Raw genomic sequence first — 15994 nt, 5'->3', positions numbered from 1 at the left:
AATATGTTCGTCTTGGTTTAAATATAAACTATAAAATTTAAAATTTAAAGTTTAAATATAAACTAGAGTAAACTGCTTTATCTAATATTAGAGTTCCATTCCGACAACGAGATATCTGTAGTTGAAGGAATGTTTAAAGTTCTCCAGGAACGACTACCACGAACACACACAACCCTAGCGCGAAGAAGAGCGAAAGCTATCTTCTTACGTAACCAGTTGAGAACGATGGAGGTACTAAAGTTCTTTTTCTCAGCCAGTTTGCCAGCTAGGAACGAAAGGAAGTGAGAAGTCTCCCTCCCACATCAACCATAGGCACTAAAAACGACTGGGGTGAAGGAGACATGTTCAACTTCAACAATTCTTTGATTATAATGACGTTTCTTCTCACCTTCGTTGGTGTTAAACGAGCTGGTAAGAGTCTGGCGTCGATGTGTCGAAGCGTAAGGATTAAACACCCTGACATCAAAAAATGTTTTTTCACATCTCTGCCAGAAACCTCTCGCAGCTATGTAGGGGCGCCGGAATATCGATAATAACGGGGGCAGATATACATATATTCGTGTTCGCAGATCGTAAAAACAATCGATTTCAAGAGGAGTTAATAATGCAGAACACGAATATATGAATATCTGCCCCCGTTATTATTGATATTCCGGCGCCCCTGCAGCTATGTCCACTCTGGCGTCGTCGGCGGAATTAGTACTGGATAGAAGTAGTTATCACAATAAACACTGTTGTTCCGCGGTTAGCTGTACCATTTTCTTTCGAAGCAATAACAAGGCTAATTTAAATTCACAATTTCAAATTTTTCGTATTTAGCATTTTATTTGTTGCATTAAATCCCCGCGGGCTAAAATTCGTGAACATTGCATTCAAATTTTAACAATGAGTGATTTCAATAGTTTTCGTTTTTTTGAGACACCCTGTATACCAGTATTTGAAATGTGTATGTGACCGTATTTATCTACGTCAAAGTTTTATCTCCCAAGAGTTGTGGTGCGCAGCTTTGGCTAATTTTCCGATGATGCATGATACGGAAATTCATCCAAGAGGAACAAATAAACCGTTCTTTTGATGGTGTTCGATTAAGTTTAGATTTAATTAGTGTAAGAATAGACTCAATACATGTAGATTCTGGTTCTATTTTAAAAATATCGCTGCTATTTCACCGTTCGACAAGATGTGGCCGTGTATGGGCGCGTTGACACGTCGCAGTTTGCACAGGATTGAAGATTTACAAATTGAAGAACTATATAAGCGCGAATTCCAAAGGCAAGTGTAAGACAAAGTGAATGTATCATGCGGTTTATTTACATTTTTTAACCATATCAACTTCTATACTTTTTAAAGTAGGATGTGCTTCTGAATTTCGCGATCGAACAACATTTAGGTTTGCAAGGCATCTAAATGAGTATTAGCTGTATTGTCAGTTTATGTTCCGAAGCTTTATATTGAAGACTGGCACGTGCACGGCACGCCGGAGTTAACGCCGTAATCCTAGCCATAATCCTAGCCTCAATCCTACCTTTCCACGCTTTGAGGATCTCGAGCTCGAAATTCCTTCAGTATTGTGATGAGTGGCGAAAATTCAAACGAGTCATACATTCAGCCAGTCAGTCATAGTGTAAACTTTACGGGGGGTAGGTTGATATATGCGTATAGTATCTTTTTGTATATGATCAGTAATTTAATATTTTTAAATCAGTTTAACTTGCTTTATTTATTAATGCTCTACATCCCTTTTGCTAAGTTCAACAAAATATTGAGGAATTTTGACCGTTACTGTAAATTTTGAAGCATTGCTTTTCCGCGGTTTGGGTTTTGTTTCAAAGGGATTTGCGCAGATTAGCCCCCCGGAACACCCGATTTTTTCTTATACGTCGCAATTGCGCATGTGCCGGTCGAGACTTGGAAATTATTCACGATGTAAAGAACGAGGAGCGACGAGCATTGCTTAAAAACATTCCGGGCGTAAAAATCGAGCAATTCTTTGAGAATCTAGGCAATTTATCAACTTATGTTATGAATTACGAGCATTCAATTCAACACAAATATCATTTAGAAGGTTTATTCCATAAATAGACCTAAGAGGTTCAGGTTAGGAAGAAACGACGCTGTGTTGTTTACTTATTGATAGATCTCTTACACGAATATATATTATGTCGATGGCAAGTCGATACCTGATATTCTGCATACAGTACATAAATGATACTATGCAAAACGGACATTTTGTGCAGTAATCAAATAATTTTGGTGGTATACAGCATTGATTATAAGTATATTGTTTTGTATCGATTTACGCGTCGAAGTATCCACATCATAGACATATGCACCGCGGTTTATTTACATTATTTACATGACGGATAAATTGTTGCCATCATACAAATGTAGTAAATGTAGTCACAGTTGCATGTTTGACGAAGAAAAGAGACTAAACTGAGAAAATCAGGCCCGGTTTACATGAGCAACTAAAATTATAATTTATTAGTGACAGTATCCGCGGCTAACGTAACTTGAGTACTTTGAGTAATTTCCCTTTGATTAATGTTTAACCTAGTTCATTATATTTTTACTGGCATAAGTCAAAATGTTTATGTTGGGAAAACGTCTGGTTGCTTAGGTATTACAGGGCATGAAAACTTTTCACTATCCTTGGATCCCTAGTTGCTACTAGAACCCATGCTTCCTTCTGAGCCGTGCAAATATTATTTTAGTTGGAACTCTAAACAGCAAATCCTTACTTCGTTGCGCATTCATTTCATTAAACAACTTAATCCCTGTTCTCATCGCCTAGCTATGAATATGTAATAAGTCATTTTGCCTCAGCCTCGTACACAGACCGCTTTAATGGTAAAATATAATTATTATAACGTTGCATTCAGGTATTGTATAGAGGTCAGCTGAAAAAAGCAAGCGCGCAAGGGTGCTTGGAGTGGTTTTGTTTAGCAAGGAAGTGCCTGGCAGAAAATGACCGATTTCTGACAAATCGTGACCGATTTCTGAAAAAGGTTTGTATTTTGCATTTTTTTTTCATTATTTATAATTTTTTACTTGAATCGACTGTCGATTGGCTAGCCAAGTATGATGAACGTTTCCTTTGGCGAAAAATCATCTGAAAGTAATTTTATCTAAATATTTTCCGTCGGAGTGACGGTCATCGTAGAGTGCTCGAATAATCGCCTACCGTATTTACATATTAATTTACTATTCGGGAAAGCGAGCGCATGTACACCATATAAGAGGTTGATGGCATAAAACATAAATTCATATTCTTTTGTTTACGGGTTTAATAATCCGATGTTGAATTCAACGCGATATGGCAACAACTTTAACTTTAAAGTACATTGATTCCCTACTTGATACTTATCGGATATGATTTGTAACATGAAATGTTCAATATTAATCAACCTATAACATTTTTAAAAACCTGTGTGTATTTAAAAACCCGAATCTAATTCAAATAATTTTACTATATAATTATATTGTATTGTATTATATTGTATAATTCATTTGATTGTTTACATGTTGAAAGAAATTGTTCTGTCAGGCGTTTCCTTTGCCAAAACCACCCCAAGCACCCCCGCGCGCTCGCGTTTTTTTCAACTGACCTCTATACAATAACTGAATGCAACATTTTTTTACTATTAAAGCGTCTGGGTACGAGGCTGCTTTTGTCTAAAAGAAAACTACCTAAAGGCCTTAGGTTAAGGCAATCTCTCCAATTGTGACCGGTGAAGGGATTCCGCTACGGTCGAATTCTCACGATTAAAAGAAAATCGAGAGAAAAATTTTGTTGCATAAAAAAATATCGCGTTGTGGTCTTGCCTGTTTTAAACGTCATGCTTCTTACGGGTGTCGATCGCGTGAACAACAATAGATTCATTAAAAACCTTCGATGATTGAATTTGTTTAATTCTCGCGTTGTTTGGATATCAATTTTGGGAGAAAAAACATTCAGGGTCGTTCAGGTATCAATTTTAAGTTTGCATCCTTGAAATTTTTAAAACAGAATAAATCTTGATTTTTTGCAGTGGACCACCTTAAAATAAAAGAAATTTACACGTATTTAAATTCGTTGGATACTTTAGTGCTAGGACGCTTTTTAATGATTGTTTGGTTTATTTCATACTGCCTATATATTTTCGCGTTTGCTTTTTAACTTATATTTCTTCAATTAATGGGTAAGTTTTGTTTCAAATCTCATATTCAGATTTTGCGTCATATGTATAGTTTCATAGTTGAGCGCGTGCGCAGACGATTTTCCTTGTTTGTTGGTCGATTTTTATTATAAAAATATTCTTTGGACATCCATATTATTCCAATAATGTTGTTAATAACGTACTTTGAATTTAAAATTTTAAAAGTTTAAAAGCTTATAGCTTTTTTTTTATTCGCCACTGAATTCTTGCCTAAGAATCGTCAGCTTTCTATTCTATCAGAGGATACCACGTCAAAGAGATTTGACTCATATATTGGATCACATTTGTCATACGAAGAAAATAATACAACGGATCCACGATTCTTAAATTCTGATAAATGATGTTAGAATATTGTTTATAATTGACTAAGTTTGTATTTATTTGAATACCCTGCGAAAGATCTAAATGATGAACGGCAAATGCTAAAGACAGGAACATTTATTTGCAAAAATTAAGACATAAAACTGTTTTTAATACGGGCTACAGTTGAACAGCTAACACAATAAAAAGCATTTAAAGCATCATGAAAAATCTCGGAACAATGATAATTAAAATAAGACACACTGTACGAAACTAGACATTAATAAAAACTCATCAGCATTCCTTCGTTCTTTATACCTTTATAGCCCTATGTGAAATAGTGAATAAGATAAAAGTGATAAATATTTTATTGTACCAAAACTGAAAGCGAGAGTACATGGCTGCATAACTGCTATTGGCAAATATTGACTTTAGCTTAGTTTCTAAGGTGGGAAATTAAGCGATGAAACGAATCTTGGAATATAATGCATATTACATAACATAATACAGTCCAGAGGATTGTTTGGAATACCCTTGGGATAACTGAATGTATAGGAGAAATTAGAATTTGAGGGGTGATATACATACCACACATCCATGATGATCCAGTCTCACTTCTCCATCACTCTCACACAAGGCGGCTTTCAGTTCACAAGGGTTACCATATGTTTTACCATCTGTACCACATTGAGGATTGTATTCTTTTGTGCATGCAGTTTGACACTTTGGTTCTACGGGAAATAGATCTACAGTTCAAAAAACTTTGCGATAGGAAGTTCTCGAAGGATTTTTTTCCAGCCAATGAACCACCCGTAGTCAGTATACGAAGAGAATCAATGTTTGATTCAAATTATCTTAATTCCTATTTCTTTGGCGTACTTGCCATTTAGGTGATAATTACATACTGAAAAAAGTGAAATAATTTCACCAAGTCCTTTGTAGCCGTAAAAACTATAGTAAAAAAACTTTATTGGTGATACATTTGACTTACTGCAAGGTCCTTCGCCTGCAACCGTGATAGTCTGTTTGAATTCACAAGCAATTTCTTCCAAGATGCAGTAATTGGGATATGTATTGCCATCTGATCCACATACTGAAGGAAGCAGTATTTTGGGACAAGCAACGACACACGTCTTTGGCTTAGTTTCTAAGGTGGAAGATTAAGCGATGAAACGAATCTTGGGATATAATGCATATTACATAACATAATACAGTCCAGAGGATTGTTTGGAATACCGCTTGGGATAACTTAATATATAGGAGAAATTAGAATATGAGGGGTAGTGTACATACCACACACTCCATGATGATTCAGTCTCACTTCTCCATCACTCTCACACAAGGCGGCTTTCAGTAGACACGGGTTACCATATGTTTTACCATCCGTACCACATTGAGGATTGTATTCTTTTGTGCATGCAGTTTGGCACTTTGGTTCTAGAGTAAATACATTTACAATTCAACAAACTTTGCGATAGGAAGTTCTCGAAGGATTTTTTTCCAGCCAATGAACCACCCGTAGACAGTACATACGAAGAAAGCAATGTTTGATTCAAATTATCTTAATTCCTATTTCTTTGGCGTACTTGCCATTTGGGTGATAGTTACATACTGAGAAAAGTGAAATAATTTCACCAAGTCCTTTGTAGCCGTAAAAACTTTAGTAAAAAAACTTTATCGGTGATACATTTGACTTACTGCAAGGTCCTTCGCCTGCAACGGTGATAGTCTGTTTGAATTCACAAGCAGTCTCTTCCAATATGCAGTAATTGGGATATGTATTGCCATCCGATCCACATACTGAAGGAAGCAGTATTTTGGGGCAAGCAACGACACACGTCTTTGGCTTAGTTTCTAAGGAGGAAGATTAAGCGATGAAACGAATCTTGGGATATAATGCATATTACATAACATAACACAGTCCAGAGGATTGTTTGGAATACCCCTTGGGATAACTGAATATATAGGAGAAATTAGAATTTGAGGGGTAATATACATACCACACACTCCATGATGATCCAGTCTCACTTCTCCATCACTCTCACACAAGGCGGCTTTCAGTTCACACGGGTTACCACATGTTTTACCATCCGTACCACATTGAGGATTGTATTCTTTTGTGCATGCAGTTTGGCACTTTGGTTCTACGGGAAATAGATTTACAATTCAACAAACTTAGCGATAGGAAGTTCTCGAAGGATTATTTTCCAGCTAATGTACCACTTGTTTGATTCAAATTATCTTAATTCCTATTTTTTTTGACGTACTTGCCATTTAAGTGATAATTAAATACTGAAGAAAGTGAAAAAAGTTTACCAAATCTTTTTTAGCGGTAAAAACTACAGTAAAAAAAACTTTATTGGTGATATATTTGACTTACTGCAAGGTCCTTTGCCTGCAACCGTGATAGTCTGTTTGAATTGACAAGCAGTCTCTTCCAATATGCAATAATTGGGATATGTATTGCTATCTGATCCACATACTGCAGGAAGCAGTATTTTGGGACAAGGAACGACACACGTCTTTGGCTTACTTTCTAAGGAGGGAGATTAAGCGGTCAAGCGAAGTTTGGGATATAATGCATATCGATTTTATAAAATAATGCAAGTTAATACAGTTTGTAGCTATAATTTAATGTGGTTTAACAAATGCCTAACAATATAGCAAGGGCACTTCTCGTCATTTCGACATTAGGTAAGAGAGTCAATATATGGTCGATATAATAACTGGTGACGCATTATAAGCAGTGAAAATCGTGACGGCGGAAGTTATAGTAGGACTTAATTTTCAATACCCAGGCTTCAAACTGGGTGATAGAAAAGCTTTTTAAATACAAAATAGCAAAATATGTGCTGCACAAAAGATTTAAAGCTTGCTCGTACTGGGACAAAAACGAGTCGTCTGTAAACGAATTTTCCAAAAAAATGAATTTTTTAAAGTTATTCATTAGTTTTCTCTTTGACTGCGATGCAGAAATTCATAATTGTGAACCACTGATTAGATTTTCGGGTTGAGACATCATAAACAACAATTTCAGCTGTGTTCTTACTTCTTAGTGTCCCACATTTGATGCGAAGTTATTAGAAGAGACTGGCTGCATGGTTGAGTTCTTAGTCGGTTGGTCCTTGCATAATAGCTAATTATAAAGGCTTTGAATAAGGTACAAATCTTAGTTCAAAAATATGTAGTGCAGAAAAAGCTTACCGTGATACGCGCCCACAGAACTCGACAGAAAATAAACTGTGGTTAGTGCTGCAAGAAAACACAGACCTAGGAATAAAAAATAATCATGATTACCAACGACAAAGCTAAAAGTTAGTGACGTTTCCTGTATAAGTGCTGACTGCATCTTGTCCACACTAATGCGTTTTGATATGTCTCGTTTTTCGCTTGTTCAAAAACGCATCGATTGCTTTGCGTCCGCACTAGCGTTTTCGTAGCGTCGTTACCCGTCCACACTAAAACGTATGAAAACGATATAACACGCACTGTTTCGCTCATCTTGCGATGAGGGTTACATGAAGTCTTCTGTTTGACAAAACGCGCCAGTGATGTTTTATTTTCCCGCCCTCCCGCAATTAAGATGGTAGAACATGGCTGCCTCACAGGCTGCATCTACCTCTTCGACAAAAAGCACGTCTAAGTCTTCTTCGTCAAAAAGCAGGAAAAAGTCTTCAACTGCCAAGCAACAGGAACCCGTCATCTTGACAGACACCGAGGTTGAATTGTTAATCAGAGTTACGAATGTCTATAATGTCGCAAAATCGTTTGAAAGGGTTGATTGCGAGTCTAATCAAAATAAATACGTCGACATACTACAACGATTCCAGCAAGACTAGCCCAAAACAGGTGACACGTTGGGCGATTCTTCTAATATATATATATATATATATATATATATATATATATATATATATATATATATATATATTTGTGCTTTTTTGCTCTTAATTGAGCCATGTAGCTCAGACGGTAGAGCATCGTTCTAGAAATGCGAAGGTCGCGGGTTCGATTCCCACCGCGGTCAAGTAGAGTTTTCTGCTTGCGCAGTTGGTCATGCTTGTGTAGAAGAACAAATACACCTTACATATATATATTAATATATATATATATATATATATATATATATAGGAAAAGTATATAGGCACCAAACAAAACGGGCCCAAAAAACGCTTGTAGTTATGCGGATTTAGCAATGGGTGTTATTGACGAGAAGGCCAAATTTGGGGGTGCTATTAAACCTAAGTTGTGGTGGCGTTACCGTGATGATGTTTTTGATTTATGGACTCAGGGAGAGGCCAGGCTTCTTGAATTTACGGAATATATAAATTCTCTATATCCTACCATTAAATTTGAATTAGTTTATTCTAAGGAATTTCTTAATGTTTTGGATCTTACGCTACACCTCCAAAATGGGTATATTGTCACTGACATTTATTCCAAACCTACCGATAGTCATAGATATTTACCTTTTAACAGCTCGCACCCATATCATTGCAAAAAAGCTATACCTTATGGGGTTGCGTTGAGGGTGAAACGTAATTGTTCCACTAAGGAATTCACAGAGAAGGCATGCTCGCAATATAAAACTTACCTTAAACAACAAAAATATAATCCTAAGCTGGTTGACGAGCAATTTGATAAAGCCATGAAGAGAGATAGATTGGAAGTTCTTAAGCCGACCAAATGTAAAGTTAGGAAGAAAACGTTCCCTTTGGTGCTGGAAATAACCCCAGGTTGCCCAACGTTGGCAATATTATTCGGACTCATTCACATCTTATTTACTCGTCTGATAAAGTTAAAGATCTATTTCCTGAGGGCTCAATTCTTCCAGCATTTAAGAGAACGAAGAATTTGAAGGATATGCTAGCTCCATCTAAGACTTAAAGGTGGTTCTAATGCTGCTGAGGCCTTGCATAATAACGTAGGCTGCTATAAATGTAACAGGAGGTGTGATCTTTGTGCTAATTTTCTTGCAGAAGGAGATAGATTTCGCAGCTTTGCCGCAGGGCGATTCTATAAAATTAAGCAAGCCCTGAGTTGTACCTCTACTAATGTTATCTATCTAGCTTCTTGCAAGAAATGCCAACTTCAGTACGTAGGTTCCACTTCAACGGAATTTAAAGTTAGATTTCGGAATCACAAGTCAGCCATGAAAACCGGCAAAAACACGTGCGAGGTTGCCATACATTTTAACAATGCACCTCATAACTTAAGTGATTTCGAATTTATTATTATTGAACAAGTTAGGAACAGTAATGAGCATACGCTTTTAATTAGGGAGGCCTATTGGGCCGCTCAGCTTTGCACTTTGATACCTAATGGACTTAATAAAAGGTGTGAATACCGCTCTAAACGGCGGATTAGATATAATAAGTAATTATGCATGATTGTTATAATTTAAATTTATTAGGATTCCTATTTATAAATAGTGGCCTCTCTTGTAGATATAGTTGTCACTCCTATAATTTTACTGAAGAAGGACGAAGTCCGAAACGTCTTAAATTAATAAATGGAGCAGTGAGAAGTTGTCTGCTTTATTATACCTATATTCATATCTTCTATATTATATATATATATATATATTAATATATTATATATATAATATAATATATATATATATATATATATATATATACGTTATATACTGTCGTTGTCAAAAAGGTTGTCCTGAGCAAGTATATGTATATATCGATCACGTGACATTATTATGCATCAACACGCGTGGGATTGTACAAGCGTGTTAATTGCGAGTTCGAGTATAGCAAGGTGAACGATTAGAAAATGCCAAGACCATATTCGGATGATTTAAGGTGGAGAATGGTTTATCAACGACTGTTGTACGAAAGAATCATCGACGAAATTGCAGTACATCTATTTGTTTGTTCAAAAACCTATCTATCGTACTCTCAGCACCTTTTGGAACACGGGTGATGTGAAGCCTTGCCGTATGGGTCGCCCAACAGCGAACGTATCTTTATTCCCACACGAAGAATATATTATCATGAACTGTTTACTGCGAACGCCGCAAATACAGTTGAATGAGATAGTCAGATAGCAAGCTATATCATTAATGCTACTGGCTCTGCATTTGGCCAGGAGACACTGTGCCGAGCTCTCTATAGGCTTGGAATAACACGCAAAAAGGTACGAACATTATGACATTATTTAAGTTGGAATATATACTTAATATACCGCACGCTGGAAATCATATAACTATATTTATAAGACGCACGCCATTCCACCTTTTTCCAATTTATTACAAGATTCTAGTTGTTCTTTATCAACTCTTCAAGCCAGATTTTCTTTTTCAGATGCAGGGAATTGCCCTTCAGCGAAGAAACGATATTAGGCTACAATTCATGGCCGAAATCCGCCTTTTTGACCCAAACCTGCTCGTTTTCCTCGATGAAACAGGCATTGTATGTACTAATTAAAATAATACCTTACTGTAACTGGATTGCACAAACTAGTAGATCTCTTATTTATTTGGTTCTACGCTTTAAGGATAAACGAATTGCTCGGCAATATGGATATAGTGCTTGTGGGATACCGCCTGTTAAGAGCGACTATAGCTATGCACGGTGGACACCGCGCTTTTCCATTATTTCGACAATATCGTGTGATGGACTTCTTGCGAACTGTTTGTTGAAGAATCCCGAAGAAAGATTTGAAACACGCTCCTTTATCAATTTTCTTGATGAACAGCTTTTGCCAGCTATGAATCGATTTGATGGGGAAAACCCGCGATCCGTTCTCGTTATGGGTGAGATTTGAATATAATTAATGCAAATTCGCTGTTCCAACATATGTCTCAAGGGATGACTGAATTTGTGATCATGTTTTGATCTATTAATATCTGTTTAAACAAAACTTGTTGATGCACAAAGATGCAACTGTTAAAACTAGTAATATGCATATTTTTTAACAGATAACCACCCAACACATCATGTACAAGAAGTTGTAGAACGAGTGTACGACAGACCTGATATGAATCCTATTGAAAAGGTTTACATATAGCTTGCTATCTCATTCAACTGTATTTGCGGCGTAAGCAGTCCATGATAATATATTCTTCGTGTGGGAATAAAGATACGCTCGCTGTTGGGCGACCCATACGGCAAGGCTTCACATCACCCGTGTTCCAAAAGGTGCTGAGAGTACGATAGACGGTTTTTGAACAAACAAATAGATGTACTGCAATTTCGTCGATGATTCTTTCGTAGAACAGTCGTTGATAAACCACTGTCTACCTTAAATCATCCGAATATGGTCTTGGCATTTTCTAATCGTTCACCTTGCTATACTCGAACTCGCAATTAACACGCTTGTACAATCCCACGCGTGTTGATGCATAATAATGTCACGTGATCGATATATACATATACTTGCTCAGGACAACCTTTTTGACAACGACAGTATATATAAATATATATATATATATATATATATATATAAATATATATATATATATATATATACGTTGGGCGATTCTTCTAATATATATATATAATATATATATATATATATAAATAAATATATTAATAATATATATATATATAATATATATATATATTAATATATATATAATATAATAAATATATATATATAAATATATATATATATATATGATCTATTTGATGAAAATTCCATGTCCGGTAATAATATAAGGATTAAGAGATAAAACTTCAACGGACATACTTTTAAAACCATTTATTGAAAGGTTGTTAAAAACTAGCTACCAGACGTTTCGCTATTTACAGCTTCATCAGTGGATTAAAAGATTTTATCACTATCGTCCTCTATTTATACAAGTGAAGCCAATTACAAAATCCATTGATAACTAAATACTGATAATCCTACCTATACAACCGTTCATCAGATGCTGGGAGCATTTTTGAATTTCAATTATATTATCTTACGTTCATTATAATGCCTAACGTTATTATGCATAATTTCCCATGTAATATGAACGCCCTCCTGAGGGTTAACATCATGTGATTTTAAATGTAAATATACTGTTTGTTTGTTCATCTTTAAATGTTCCTTTATTCTAGATCCCACTGTACGACCCGTTTCTCCTATGTACTTAAGATCACAATGGCCACAGAAAATCCGATATACAACATTTTTCCTAAGACACTGATTTTCTTTCAATGCCATCCTACATGTCTCGCAATTCTGCTTACAATTTAGACTTTCCCTGGGCGGTGCAAAAACCCTGGCCAATGGCAAACCACCAACAAACGAGACTTTGATGTTGCTAATTCCGGTATTGCGAATCCCTGATAGCGCCCTGCGCTTAAGTTGCTCATTAACAAATGGTAATTTCAGATAAATGGTATCCGTATTCTTTTCCTTGCTATTATGTTCCTCTCTTGTAATACGTCTTACAACCGATGTTAAAAATCGTTTAGGATAGCCATTACTTCTAAAAACTTCATGATCTTTCGTATCGAACGTCTTTCCGATTTTTATCAGTAGAGCATATCATAGCTCTTTTAATTTCTCCTACGACTATGCCTCTTTTAGACGAGACAGATCCATGACTATCCCACGGTGTTATGGACTTACTATGTATGGGTTTAACATATAACTCGGTTGAAAACTTGTTGTTATGATCAAGCGATACTAATGTATCTAGGAAAGGTAATTTACTGTCTTCAGGTAACTCTATGGTAAATTTAATAGCATCACTAAGACTATTAGATATTTCTAATAGTTTATCCACATTCATTTTGTCCGATGTTAAAACTACGAAAATATCATCGATGTACCGTTTAAGTGATACAGCTCCTCCTGATTTCTGAATGATCTGTTCATCTATTTCATTCATATAAATAATGGCTAAGGTAGGTGCCAAGTTATTCCCCATGGCAAGACCACATTTTTGATTATAACCTTTACCATGAATGAGTATAGTATCAGTAAGCAGACATAACCTTACGAGACTCTCAAAATCATCACTATTCAACCCAGATAATCGGCAGTCCGACTTATATTTATCAAAGAAACGTTTGGTAACTGTAAATACTCCTGGGGTTTTGTCGTTAATGTCTTCTAGTGGAATGGAACCATATAAATTCTTAACATCTAAGCTACAGAAGCCATAGGTGTCCTGGTCAAAATTACATAAAAAATTAATAAAATCCTCGGTATTAATCAGATGTGCTTTGACATGGTTAAGGAGTGGTTTTAAAACTTCGACTAAATATTTCGATAACTCGGTCGATGGAGTGTCAGTAGCTGAATGGATAGGTCTTCCTTGTCTTTCCATCTTTTGTAAATGCTGAACCAAGACAATTACCTAGACAATGCCTTGAAGCAAGAGCGAGTCTACAAAGAGTGGCAGATAAATTGCAAGATCGGCAGGTATCTGAATGTACACTTAATGAATTCAAAGGAGGAATAGCACGAGTTATAAATGAATGCGAACAATTAGGACCTAGTATACTTAGATCAAAAAGGTTACATTATAAATGCCCACCTCAGGAAGTTATTATCACACGTACGGATAAAACTAAACGCTTAATTGCCTTAAACACCACCCAGTATAAAGATATGGTTTGGAATAGTACAATTGAGAGTGGCAATTATGAAGAGAAGAAACGTATTAACTTACCTAGAACAGAACAAATCCGATTTAATGGCCAATTGAACGATATAGCCAAAAAATATCGAAATAGGGATCCTGCGCTATATAAAGATTTAAAAGCACATATTTGCACTGAACCACTCCCCACTCCTGTACATTGTTTACCCAAAGATCATAAAGATGGTGATCTGAAAGGAAGACCTATCCATTCAGCTACTGACACTCCATCGACCGAGTTATCGAAATATTTAGTCGAAGTTTTAAAACCACTCCTTAACCATGTCAAAGCACATCTGATTAATACCGAGGATTTTATTAATTTTTTATGTAATTTTGGCCAGGACACCTATGGCTTCTGTAGCTTAGATGTTAAGAATTTATATGGTTCCATTCCACTAGAAGACATTAACGACAAAACCCCAGGAGTATTTACAGTTACCAAACGTTTCTTTGATAAATATAAGTCGGACTGCCGATTATCTGGGTTGAATAGTGATGATTTTGAGAGTCTCGTAAGGTTATGTCTGCTTACTGATACTATACTCATTCATGGTAAAGGTTATAATCAAAAATGTGGTCTTGCCATGGGGAATAACTTGGCACCTACCTTAGCCATTATTTATATGAATGAAATAGATGAACAGATCATTCAGAAATCAGGAGGAGCTGTATCACTTAAACGGTACATCGATGATATTTTCGTAGTTTTAACATCGGACAAAATGAATGTGGATAAACTATTAGAAATATCTAATAGTCTTAGTGATGCTATTAAATTTACCATAGAGTTACCTGAAGACAATATATATATATATATAAGGACTTTCCTCACAAGCCTAGTGACATTACAAAGATTATCTTATCGACAAAACATAAGGCAATCAGAGCCAAGTATCGTCAGTCAGTAGATAGCGAGAAAAGGAGTAGGCATGGCCGTGTGGTGTGGCTTTATTTCGACATGTGCGCATCTATGTGGGGCGGATCACCAGCGACAACATCTATGCCTTCAGGAATTGAATCATCAGTTGTTTCGTCTTTAGACAGTTCGTCTACATCAGTTGATGCAGATTCAGAAACTAACAACACTGATGACCCTATGGATGGTGAATTATTCAACACAGACAGCCAAGCAGGAGATGATAGCAATGAAAGTGAAACTACCACACCAACCAAAAAAAAAGTAGCAACACAAATAGAATACTACTAGAAAGAAGAGCATTGCTTAATGAGAAATTGCAAAAATGACAAGCAAGAAAAATTAAAAAGGAAACTTTCACTTGATAGCAAGTTTCTAAAATGTGCTCAAGAAGACTTGCAATTCAAAAAGCAAGTATTAGACAAGATGGACCATATGGAGAAGGGTTACTCTGAAAACATAAAGTCACTCTTTTCTAATGTTGAGAAACTCACTAATTCTATTTCTGATTTTTCTTCTGGGTACAAGAGTGGCCATGGTTTTTCTGGAGACCAACAGCCATACATGTCTCCCATAAACCCACAGTACCATCACCATCAACAAATTCCAATTGGATACTCTAACACCCCCCACCTGATGAACACATGAAGTCAAAGCAATACAAACTATACACAGTTTGAGTTCATAGATAATGGCCATTGGCAACGTTGAACTTGTTAGATTACCTTTGAGTAACTTTATGAGTCAAAGGAAGGTTAATGTTATTTCTTGATATTGATGATGTTTTTTCTACTGTTTCTTGATATTATTTTGATTGTTGAATAAGCACTGTGGTTTCATTGTTAGTTATATTCTTTTTAGAGACTTCACATAAAAGCTTTTATTATATACTTGTTTACCAGATTTTTATGTGATGTACATACCATACTGTCTAGCTATATTACTTAATATTTATCTACTTGCCTACATGCATCCTTTACTAGC

Source organism: Dendronephthya gigantea, unplaced genomic scaffold (assembly GCF_004324835.1).
Source record: "Dendronephthya gigantea isolate DGI-Jeju-01 unplaced genomic scaffold, DenGig_1.0 000242F, whole genome shotgun sequence".
Classification (NCBI taxonomy): domain Eukaryota; kingdom Metazoa; phylum Cnidaria; class Anthozoa; order Malacalcyonacea; family Nephtheidae; genus Dendronephthya; species Dendronephthya gigantea.
This window is presented reverse-complemented; position numbering follows the sequence as displayed.